Raw genomic sequence first — 10,409 nt, 5'->3', positions numbered from 1 at the left:
TCCAGTGTAGACTACTATTGCCAATGAATTTTATTTCTCCTCACTGGTTACCTTAAGAACTTCCATCAGTCTCGCTCCATCTCTCTCCAAATTATCAATATTTGCACCCACAAACTCGGGTGCCATGACAATATTCACAATAGAATCTTCTTCTTCTTTTTCTTTTTCATCTTCAGCAACTTCTTCTTTTTTAGCAATAACTTCCTCTTCTAAAGCATCAACTTCCTTCTGAACAACATTGTCCTATTGATTAGCAAAAATACCATCCTCGAACAAGCTATCAATCTTTCGCAAGTATTCTTTAGTGTCTCTAGATTCCTCTACTTTGTCATTATCAGAGACCTACACAATGGGAGGGGACGCCATCGATCTTTCTCAATCTTCTAACTCATCATCCGCATGTAAGAGTTCATAATTTTGAATGATTGGTGGAAACATTGGGAATTTTGGTAGTAGGGACGGGCTCAATTGGCTTAATGTGGGTACAAGAGAACTGTTCCAGGCTTTGGTATAAGCATAAAACAAATTCTGAGATTTCTCCATATCCTCTATTATAGCGACAAGCCTGATCTGCCTATTGTTGATGGAATTGACCATTTTTTTGACATCTTTCATTTTGCGTCATAATGATGTCTCTGCATTCAGGTTTGTTCCTTTGTTGTCGGCTTTGGTTTTGCCCTTCCTTGTCTTGCTTGCTTCTACCTCCTTCAGTATCAGCGTATCTTTTCCACAAGTCATTCTTTCTATAGAGGCTTCATTGACCTGACCCTTATTTTCTAGGAATTCCTCACCCTCACGGGGCACGATTCCTCTTTGCTGGCATAATAACATCACTAATGATGGGAAAACCAAGATTCTAGTTTGCCTTGCAGCATAGTCAGAAATTTCCTGGTGGAGTATTACACCGAAATGAATCTTTCTGTCCTTGACGATAAAATGTATCAGACACATTCTATCGAGGGTGACTGTGGTCCTATGAGTAGAGGGCTTTAGCCTACAGTTGACAAAATGAAACCAGATTTTACTTTGTAGCGTCAGGAAGCAACGATGCATTGTATAATTCTTTTGATGGAAACCCGTCCACAATGCTCCTTCGACACACAAGTCTTTACCAACAAGTCTTGTTTTTCATCTGTGATATCCTCAATGAACTCAGAGTATTCATCTACATCCATATTGGTGTTGTATAGCTCGTTGATTTTTTTCGCGTCCTATGGTATTAAGCCTTCTCGAACAAAAATGATCTTTAACTCATGATCATAAAGGTTAGCATAAAACTCATGTACCTAGCATAAAACTCATGTACCAATGAAGGAGAATAGCTTCTAGAATGGGTGCAAAAAGTTCCCTACTTCAACTTCAAGATGGTTTTGTCGACTTGCTTACCCAAGTCTTGTTGTTGCGAAAAGGAAATGCCCTATTTGGGGTGGAAGTTTCGCTTCAACATGTTGTCTTGAAATCTTTCTTTTTCCACTTTATTTAAAAAGATTACTGGCTCCTTTTTCTACACTGGTCTGGGAGATTTCGATTCACGAACTGCGGTAGCAGATGACGCATGTTTTTTAGCAGATTTGGTGCCTTTCTTGACTAAGCCTCTCATTTTTTCCATGTTTTGTTGGGGGAAGACGATTTAAATTTGAAAATATATGATCTTGAGAAGAGAAAGGAAATAAAAATGGTTGCTTGAATGTGTTATAGTCGATACAGTGGGGGAGGATTTATAGTGAGTGAAAGAGAAAGATGGAGAGGCATGTTGTTTTGCGGAGAGATATAAAGTTGGCGGGAATAGTTGTGTGCAATAGAAATTATGCTCGCTCAAAAGGATCAAATAGCTGAGTGATTTTTGATCCAACGGTGGAATATGAATTTCCTTGAATTCTGATCAGTTATAAATGGTAGTGCAAAATTACGAAATGCGTTGACAGCAAAATTTCAATGCGTCAACAATGGTACCTAATTATTCTGCAAAAAGGAAGGAAAACAAACTTTATCAAAACATAAATAAAATAAACTAAAATTACAGAGTAATAATTGAAAATTAAAAATTTTTGACCAATTTAATGGTCTCCGCCTATTTTTGATCTTTATTGCCAAAATAGTGTTTCAGCCTTTGTCCATTTACTTTAAATTGGTGTCTATCATGTAAATCTTGAATTATGATTGCACCATGAGGAAATATGTCGACAACTTCAAAAGGTCCAGACCAACGTGAACGCAATTTACCTGGGTGCAATTTAAGTCGATAATTGAATAATAAAACCTGTTAACTCGCGATAAATTGTTGTTGTAAAAATAATCTTGTCATGCCATCATTTGTTCTTTTCCTTATAAATCACAGTGTTTTCATAGGCATTTCCCCTAATCTCCTCCAGTTCGGTGATATCCAACGACCTTTTATTTCTAGCCGCTTCATAGTTCATGTTCACTTGTTTAATTGCCCACATTGCTTTGCGTTCCAGTTCAATTGGCAAGTGACATGCTTTCTCAAAAACAAATCGATACGGCGACAACCCTAATGGAGTTTTGTATGCTGTTTGCAATGCCCATAAAGCATCATCCAATCGGAAAGACCAATATTTCCTCGAAGGGTTTACAACCTTCTCAAGAATGTTCTTAATTTTTCGATTCTATACTTCAGCTTGTCCATTGGTTTGCGGATGATAAGTAGTAGCCATTCTATGATTAACTCCATATCTCTTCAATGCAGTTGCCACTAAGTTGCAATGAAAGTGTGTACCTTGATCACTAATCAATGCCTTTGGTGTGTCGAAGCGGGTGAGTATATGTTTGTGAAAAAAAATTAGCACTGTTTTTGCATCATCCTTTGGGACTGTAATAGCTTCAACCCACTTCAAGATGTAGTTAACAACTACTAATATATAATGATTTCCAAATGAACTTAGAAATGGTCCCATAAAATCCATACCCCAAACATCGAATAATTCAACCTCTATAATTGGCCGCTGCAACATTTCATTGCGTCAGAATATAGAACTGGTGCGCTAACACCTATCTCATTAATTCACAAAATTATGGGCATCTTTGAATAATGATGGCTAGTAGAATCCTGATTGGAGAACTTTAGTAGTAGTTTTCATACCACCGAAATGACCTCCAAAAGGAGCATCATGACAATGCATCAGGATTGAAAGCATATCTTCTTCCAGAACACAACGTCGAATGATGTTGTCATTGCATACCTTGAATAAATACGGCTCGTTCCAATGACACTTCACTACGTCATGAAGAAATCTTTTTTTTATGGCCTGTGACATCCAATGGGAGTTTTCCACACACTAGATAATTAACAAAATCCGCATACCAAGGAGTTGCATCTCATTTGGGAATGCATCAACAATTTGAAGTATGTTTTTGTCTTTGCTGCCAACATCTAATCGAGACAGATGGTCTGCAACTTGATTCTTTGAACCCTTACAGTCTTTTATCTCAATGTCAAACTCTTGCAACAATAATATCCTGCTTATCAGTCTTGGTTTGGCATGCTTTTTCGCAAAGAGATATCTCAACGTTGAGTGATCAATGAATACAGTAACCTTTGCATTGACAAGATAGGAACGAAACTTGTCGAAAGCAAAGACTACAACCAACAATTCTTTCTCTGTGGTGGTATAATTGAATTGAGCCTCAGTAAGAGTTTTGCTAGCATAATAGATGGCGTGAAATATTTTTCCCTTTCGTTGTCTTAGAATCGTACCCACAGAAAAGTCCCTTGCATTGCACATAACTTCAAAAGTTTGAGACCAATCTAGTGCAATGGCAATGGGTGCATTCACTAACTACTTTTTTAACTGAATAAAGGCATCTAGACATGCATTGTTAAAGAAGAATTTTTTATTTTGTTCCAGCAATGAGTATAAGGGCTTTGCAATTTTTGAAAATCTCTAATAAACTTTTGGTAAAAACTCACATGGCTAAGAAAACTGCGAATACCTTTCACGTTTGTTGGTGGAGGTAATTTCTTAATGATTTCCACCTTAGCTTTGTCTACTTGAATGTCTTGACTAGAGATGCGATGCCCTAACACAATGCCTTCAGTTGCCATGAAATGACATTTTCCCAATTTAGGATAAGATGTGTGTCCTCACATCGCTTCAATAATTTATCCAAATTGTCAGCGCAATGACCAAAATCATTCCCATAGACTAAGAAATCATCCATAAAAACCTCTAAAGAGTCTTCTATTATATCTGAGAATATTGCCATCATGCACCTTTGAAATGTGGCTAGTGCGTTGCAAAGAACGAAAGGCATACGACAAAAAGTGAAAGTGCCAAAGGGGCAGGTGAAGGTTGTTTTCTCCTGATCCTCCGATGTAATAGCAATTTGATTGTAACTAGAATAACAATCTAAAAAGAAATAATAGGCCTTTCCAGCAAGCCGGTCCATCATTTGGTCAATGAAAGAAAGTGGGAAGTGATCCCTTTTTGTAACCTCATTCAATTTGTGATAATCCATAAAAACTTACAATATCGTGGGAATGTGTGTAGGAATTAATTCATCCTTATCATTGCGAGCCATAGTGATGCCATTCTTTTTAGGTACGCATTGCATTGGACTTGCCCAATTGCTATCAAAAATCGGGTAAATAATTCCAGCATCAAGCCATTTTATGATTTCCTTTTTGACAACTTCCTTCATCTTTTCATTTAATCTTTTTTGTTGTTCAATCAATTTCTTACCTTTATCTTCCAACTTGATCTTGTGTATGCAAAAAGAAGGACGAATACCTTGAATACCAGCAATACTACAAGCAATAGCTTATTTATGTTGCTTGAGAATATAGACCAATTTCTCTTCTTGAGTTACATCCAGTGTTACGGAGACAATAGCTGGGAGAGTATTCTGATCACCTAAAAAGTCATATTTAAGATAAGGAGTTAGTGGTTTCAATTCTAGAGTAGGAGCTTCTTCAATAGATGCTTTGAAAATTGGGGTTGTTCTATTGGCCAGGTCTAAGGATTCAATCTGCCATCCATGATTGAGTTCAAGATTATTAGCTTCAACCATGCTGTCACAATTGTCTAAGGACTCGGCATCAGATGTCATTGCAAACTCTTCAGAAAGTATTATGCTTTGGTCACTGAATTCTTCTTCTTGGGGTACAATAGTTTCAATATTAGTGAGCTTCTTCTTATTGGACAAGAGGTCTTTCATAAATTTCCCATAACTCGAAATTCATACTAGAGCGTCTACTAAAGGAATGTTGATCTGCAGTTAATTCAGCGTGTCCAAGAACTACTAGTATTGCTTGTCATGCTCATTCTTCTTGAATCTTTGTGGGAAAGGTAAAGGTAGAGATACATCTGCCTGCACCAACACCTTTGATTGCGTCGACAGTTTCAAAGGTCAGAAATTAGGCATATGAGTGACAATTTGTGGAACTTCTTTGTCTAATGCATCGACAGAGTCTTCATATTCAACCTTCTCACTAATGATCATTCCATCCATATCTTGAGGTGCTACAGTATAGTCTATAAATGGTTCACAAATTAGTTTACCACTCCTAAGAGTGATAGCCTTACAATTTTATTTCCCCCTTGGACTCAGATTTTTCATGTCACTAAGTAATGAGCCTGGTGGTCGTGTATTCAGATTTGAAGCAAGTTGTCTTAATTGTGCCTCCAATGCTTGAATGGAATATAAATTCCCTTGTAAGATAGCTTCCACACGAGTAATATGCTCCCGCATTAGCGCCTCAAGAGTTGCTAACGGGCCAGAAGTAGAAGCTTGAGTGTACAGTTGCTGTCGATGTCCTTGAACATGCTGATTCAGTATTGAAGAGTGTTGTGGCTACATCGAATTTTGGTAAGGATGTGTCTGGCCTTGTTGTGGATGCATCTGAGTGTACAAATTATAGTTATGCTATTGTTGATTGTAATTCCCTTGTCTTGGATTATAATTGCCCTGGGTAGATGTATTCCCATATTTGAATGTCGCAACATTTTGTCCAGCATTCTGAGTTCCCCAAAATTGTTGGTTGCGTGAAGAGTTCTTGTAAGAGTTACCATAAAAACTCTGGTGAATGTTACCAATAAAACATAAATTCTCTCCATGTTGTGGACAATCTTCATAGCTATGGTTGTCACTAAAAATATCACAAGAAAAAGTAGGAACATCAACTTGCTGAGCAACTTGTATATGTGCAACACCACTAGTCCCATGCATATGTTTTAATAATGTTTGAGAGAGAAGAGACTTGAGTACTTAGTACAATTATTACATCCAATTCAATAACTTTTGGAGTAGTTTTTGCTTGTGCAACTCTGGAGATAGGGTATTGATAATCATTCTGAGCAATTCTCTCAAGAATTCTCACAACATCATTATAAGTACAATCCAACAGAGGTCCATTGGCTGATGCGTCAACAAGATTCCTTGTATGTAAATTCAACCCATTATAAAAAATCTCAAATTGTGTTTATGGTTGAATGTCGTGCATGGGAGAACGTTGAAGTAAAGATTTATATTGATCCTATGTGGCGTGAAGATTTTCATCATCTAGCTGATGATAAACAATAATATTATTTTGAAGGCAAGAATTCATTGTTGGCGAGTTAAATTGCAAAACAAACTGTGTTGCTAGTGCATTCCAAGAAGCAATTGATTTCGTAGGTAGTCCAAAAAACCAAGTACGGGCTCTTTCCTGTAAGGAATAATGAAATAATTACATCTTAAAGGCATTATCAAAAACGCCTTGTTGACTAAAGGAAGCACAAATCAATAAAAAAGAGTTAGCATCTTCATGTGGCAGTCCATCATATTGTCCATTAGAATTCAACATTTGAAATATTACTGGCTTGAGTTCAAAATTCCCTACTTGGATTGCTTGCTTAACACTCTCGGTTGTAAATCATCCAAGATAGGTACTACATGTCCTATTTTGTATGTGAGCATCTTGCGACAACAGTGGGTTATTAATATTTTGCTGTTGCATTGGGGGTATGGCTACAGTGTCCCCTAGTAGAGCCATATTTCTTTGTTCTCAGAGTCTACTCTGAACAATCCTTTCAATTTTTGGATCAAAATCGACAAGAAAATCTGACTTGCTTCGGGTCATAAAACACATAAAATGAAGTTGAAGAAATAGCAACAAAGAAAAGCCAGTTAGTGAATACTAAACATTATATAAGGAAAATAAAGTGCAAAAACGCACAAAAAATATAAACATCAAACAAACGCGATCCACAACAATGACACCAAAAACTTGATCGGCTGTTTAACGTCACAGCAATAATGTGCAAGGGTACACTGTCAATGCAAGTATAGTAGATAGATGTGAGTCTGTCGGATATTGATCTCATAAGGATGATTGTCTTTTGTGTATTATTGTCGGTGCTATAACTAGATAGAAATGAGATAAATTGTAAGGATAGTTGTCGGAGCAACAACTTGAAAACAATAAAATAAAATATGATAATGGTAAACTGAGATCCCCAACATTAATCTTTAGCAGAATACTAAGTGCTCACAAGATATAAAAGGATAGGTGATTGTCGAGGTAATAAATTTTAATGTATATCTTACCAAGCGTCACTCCTTATTTAATCTGAGACTTAAACATGCATATCAACCCCACATTCTGATGATGGCAATATGACACTATTAAGAATAAGTGGACTAAATTCCTCTAATCCTCACTCAACTTCTGTTGTAATGCTTGTTGGTTCGAATTGTCACTGTACTTTCCAGTGTTAATGACTGCAATAACACTTCCATGTTAAGAAATATTCAAATCCCAATATTAAACAATAAAAGCAAGTTTGAATAAGATAAGATTCAGCCAAGAATTCATGTGTACTTCCATACAAACAAAAAACAGAGAGTAATCACCAGCATTTAGAAAGAAATAAAAAAGAATCGAGTGGAGAATACTATTCCTAGACATCTTGACTAAATCTCTCTATTCCCTCTTGTCTCGCACTTAGGTCTCCTTGTTAGAAGCTAATCTACATCAATTTTCACATTGGCTCACCTGTGATAGGCTTAAGCTGCCATAGCTGCAAGCTTCAAGGTAGGATGAAAATGATGATGGTCAAGAAAAAGTTTTCCTTCTCTCTTTTTTTCTTCTCACTTCAACCTTTTATGTCCTCCTTCAATAGTACAAGTGTCATTTCCTCAGAATTATTCTGTCCTTGTACGTACAGGTTGGTTATACCAGACTAGATAACTCACACATTTTTAGTTCTTATCCAGATAGCTATCAAGTGTGGCGACAATTCTAGACGCAATCTGAAATCAACTTATGCAGTGACATTAATGCAAAAAGATAGGAAAATTACAGATAAAATAGACTAGGATTCACTAAGTTATAAAATGCAATTTACTAAACTGAAAATGCTAAAATATATGCTAAGGATAACTAAATGGGAACAATTTAACCAATATGTAAGGAGGAAAACCTATGTTCTTTCTAGTGCTATCAGAGTGTGATGGTCACTAAACTAACTATAAATATGATTAAGGCAAGCGCACCTATCGAACAATAGTATAGTTATGGTGAGTAGGGAATATTGTATCCACGAGGACTAAAAGTACTAGTAATTACTTTTTTCTAATATTTACCTGACAAATTGGAGTGATTATCTTGAATATAAAATTACTAAACTAATCTAACTAAGAACACAACAGAGAATGAAATAGGAAAATAATTGAAGATAACCAATGAGATAGACAATACCTAGGGAAGAATCCACCTAGACTTCACCTATTTTTATGAATCTAAATTAAACAATTTATTCACTTGTGTCTTACTCCGTAAAAATCCCTAAATTATGTTAATATCTCTTTTGAGAGCAAGAACAACTGACTCTAGGTTGATTAATTGAAATCTCTTTCTAATTAAAACCCCTATTGTCGCATTAACTTTATCTATGGATTCCCCTATTAGTTTGACTCTAATTCAATAGATTTATGGCTTCCTACTTCTAGGATTGCATGCAACTCCACTCAATTATGCTAAATCATACTTAAACAGTACTTTTGCTCCATTGAAATAAGCACAGTAAACATGTATTAATATTCCAGAAATATTAAAACAAGAAATAAGCATACATAATTGAGAACAATAATAGTGTATTTATCATGTAAATCAGAAATCAAATAATAAGATTCATCATAGGTTTCATCTTCCCAAGGTATCTAGGGAATTTAGTTCATAATCCTGAATAGAAACATCTCAAAGTTAGGATAACCATAAGACATAAAGAAACTCAATAAAACTTCAAAAGAAATTAAATGGAAATCTTCGATCTTAAGGGAGATCTACTTCTGAGTTAATTTCCATGTCGTTCTTCGAGTGTTTTCTTCGATCTTCTCTGATTGTCCCCCTTTAGGTCTTCTTCTAATTGATATTTATAGACTTTAGAATGCTCAGAAAGCCTAAAAATTGAGTTTTTCTGCATATTTGGGAACTAGGTTGTGAAATTGACACGGGCTAGCACATGAGCATGTGGCTAGCTCGTGTGGCTCACACGGGTGTGTGGCCTGCCTGTGTGGAAATACCCAGGCTGTGTGGATGTTGAAAACAACTCTATTTGTTTGATTTTGGCTCGTTTTTCACTCTTTTTGCTCCCAAATGCTCTCTTAAGTATAGAAATGTGAATTTAAAGGATTAGAAGCATCAAATTCACTAATTTACATAATTAATCATCCAAAAATGTATTAAGAATGGGATTAAAATATGTTACTTTTACAGCTTATCAAATATCCCAACAGTTAAGCGTTTGCTTGTGTTCAAACAAAATTCTCAACTCACGTTAAAATTAAAATTTCTTAACTTTTATTTCCCATCAATAAGTCTCAAAATAATTCATAAATAATCATGCATTGGCAATTCAACTAAAAGAGCACTAAAGTCTCAAACAATCCAAGCTAACATTTTTAAACATAAAAACCTAGGTGTCTCCCATTATCTAAGTAATTGCCTTTAATTCAAAATCGACAAGAATTGACATCCTCACTAAAGATTCACTCAAATCACTCAAAGTGTTTGAGGTTCAAGAATAAGCACTCAATAGTCAAACGTGAAAAGTCATTACCATAAGCTTGCATGAAAATCAAATCTCCACCACTATAAAATGATATGATACACAAATCAAAAAGTTTTTAAGATGTTGTAACGGGGCTTAGGTTAAGGGTATGGAGAAAGGCAACAAAAGTTGGTTATAATCGAGATCGAATTGATAAATTACCATACTAGAAAAAAAGAACAAGTGTTGAATTAAAACTAATTACATCAATCGAGAACTATTCAAGAATAAAAATGAGCTTCTTCTAAAAAAATATGAATTTAACTGTTCAAGCTCAATCAACATAAAACTAAATAATAATCAATATTTTTCTTTGATTTTTTTCTTCTTTTTTATCTGGAAGAATAAGAAATAATTCAG

The sequence above is a fragment of the Gossypium hirsutum genome, chromosome D01 (assembly GCF_007990345.1).
Source record: "Gossypium hirsutum isolate 1008001.06 chromosome D01, Gossypium_hirsutum_v2.1, whole genome shotgun sequence".
NCBI classification, from domain to species: Eukaryota; Viridiplantae; Streptophyta; class Magnoliopsida; order Malvales; family Malvaceae; genus Gossypium; species Gossypium hirsutum.
This window is presented reverse-complemented; position numbering follows the sequence as displayed.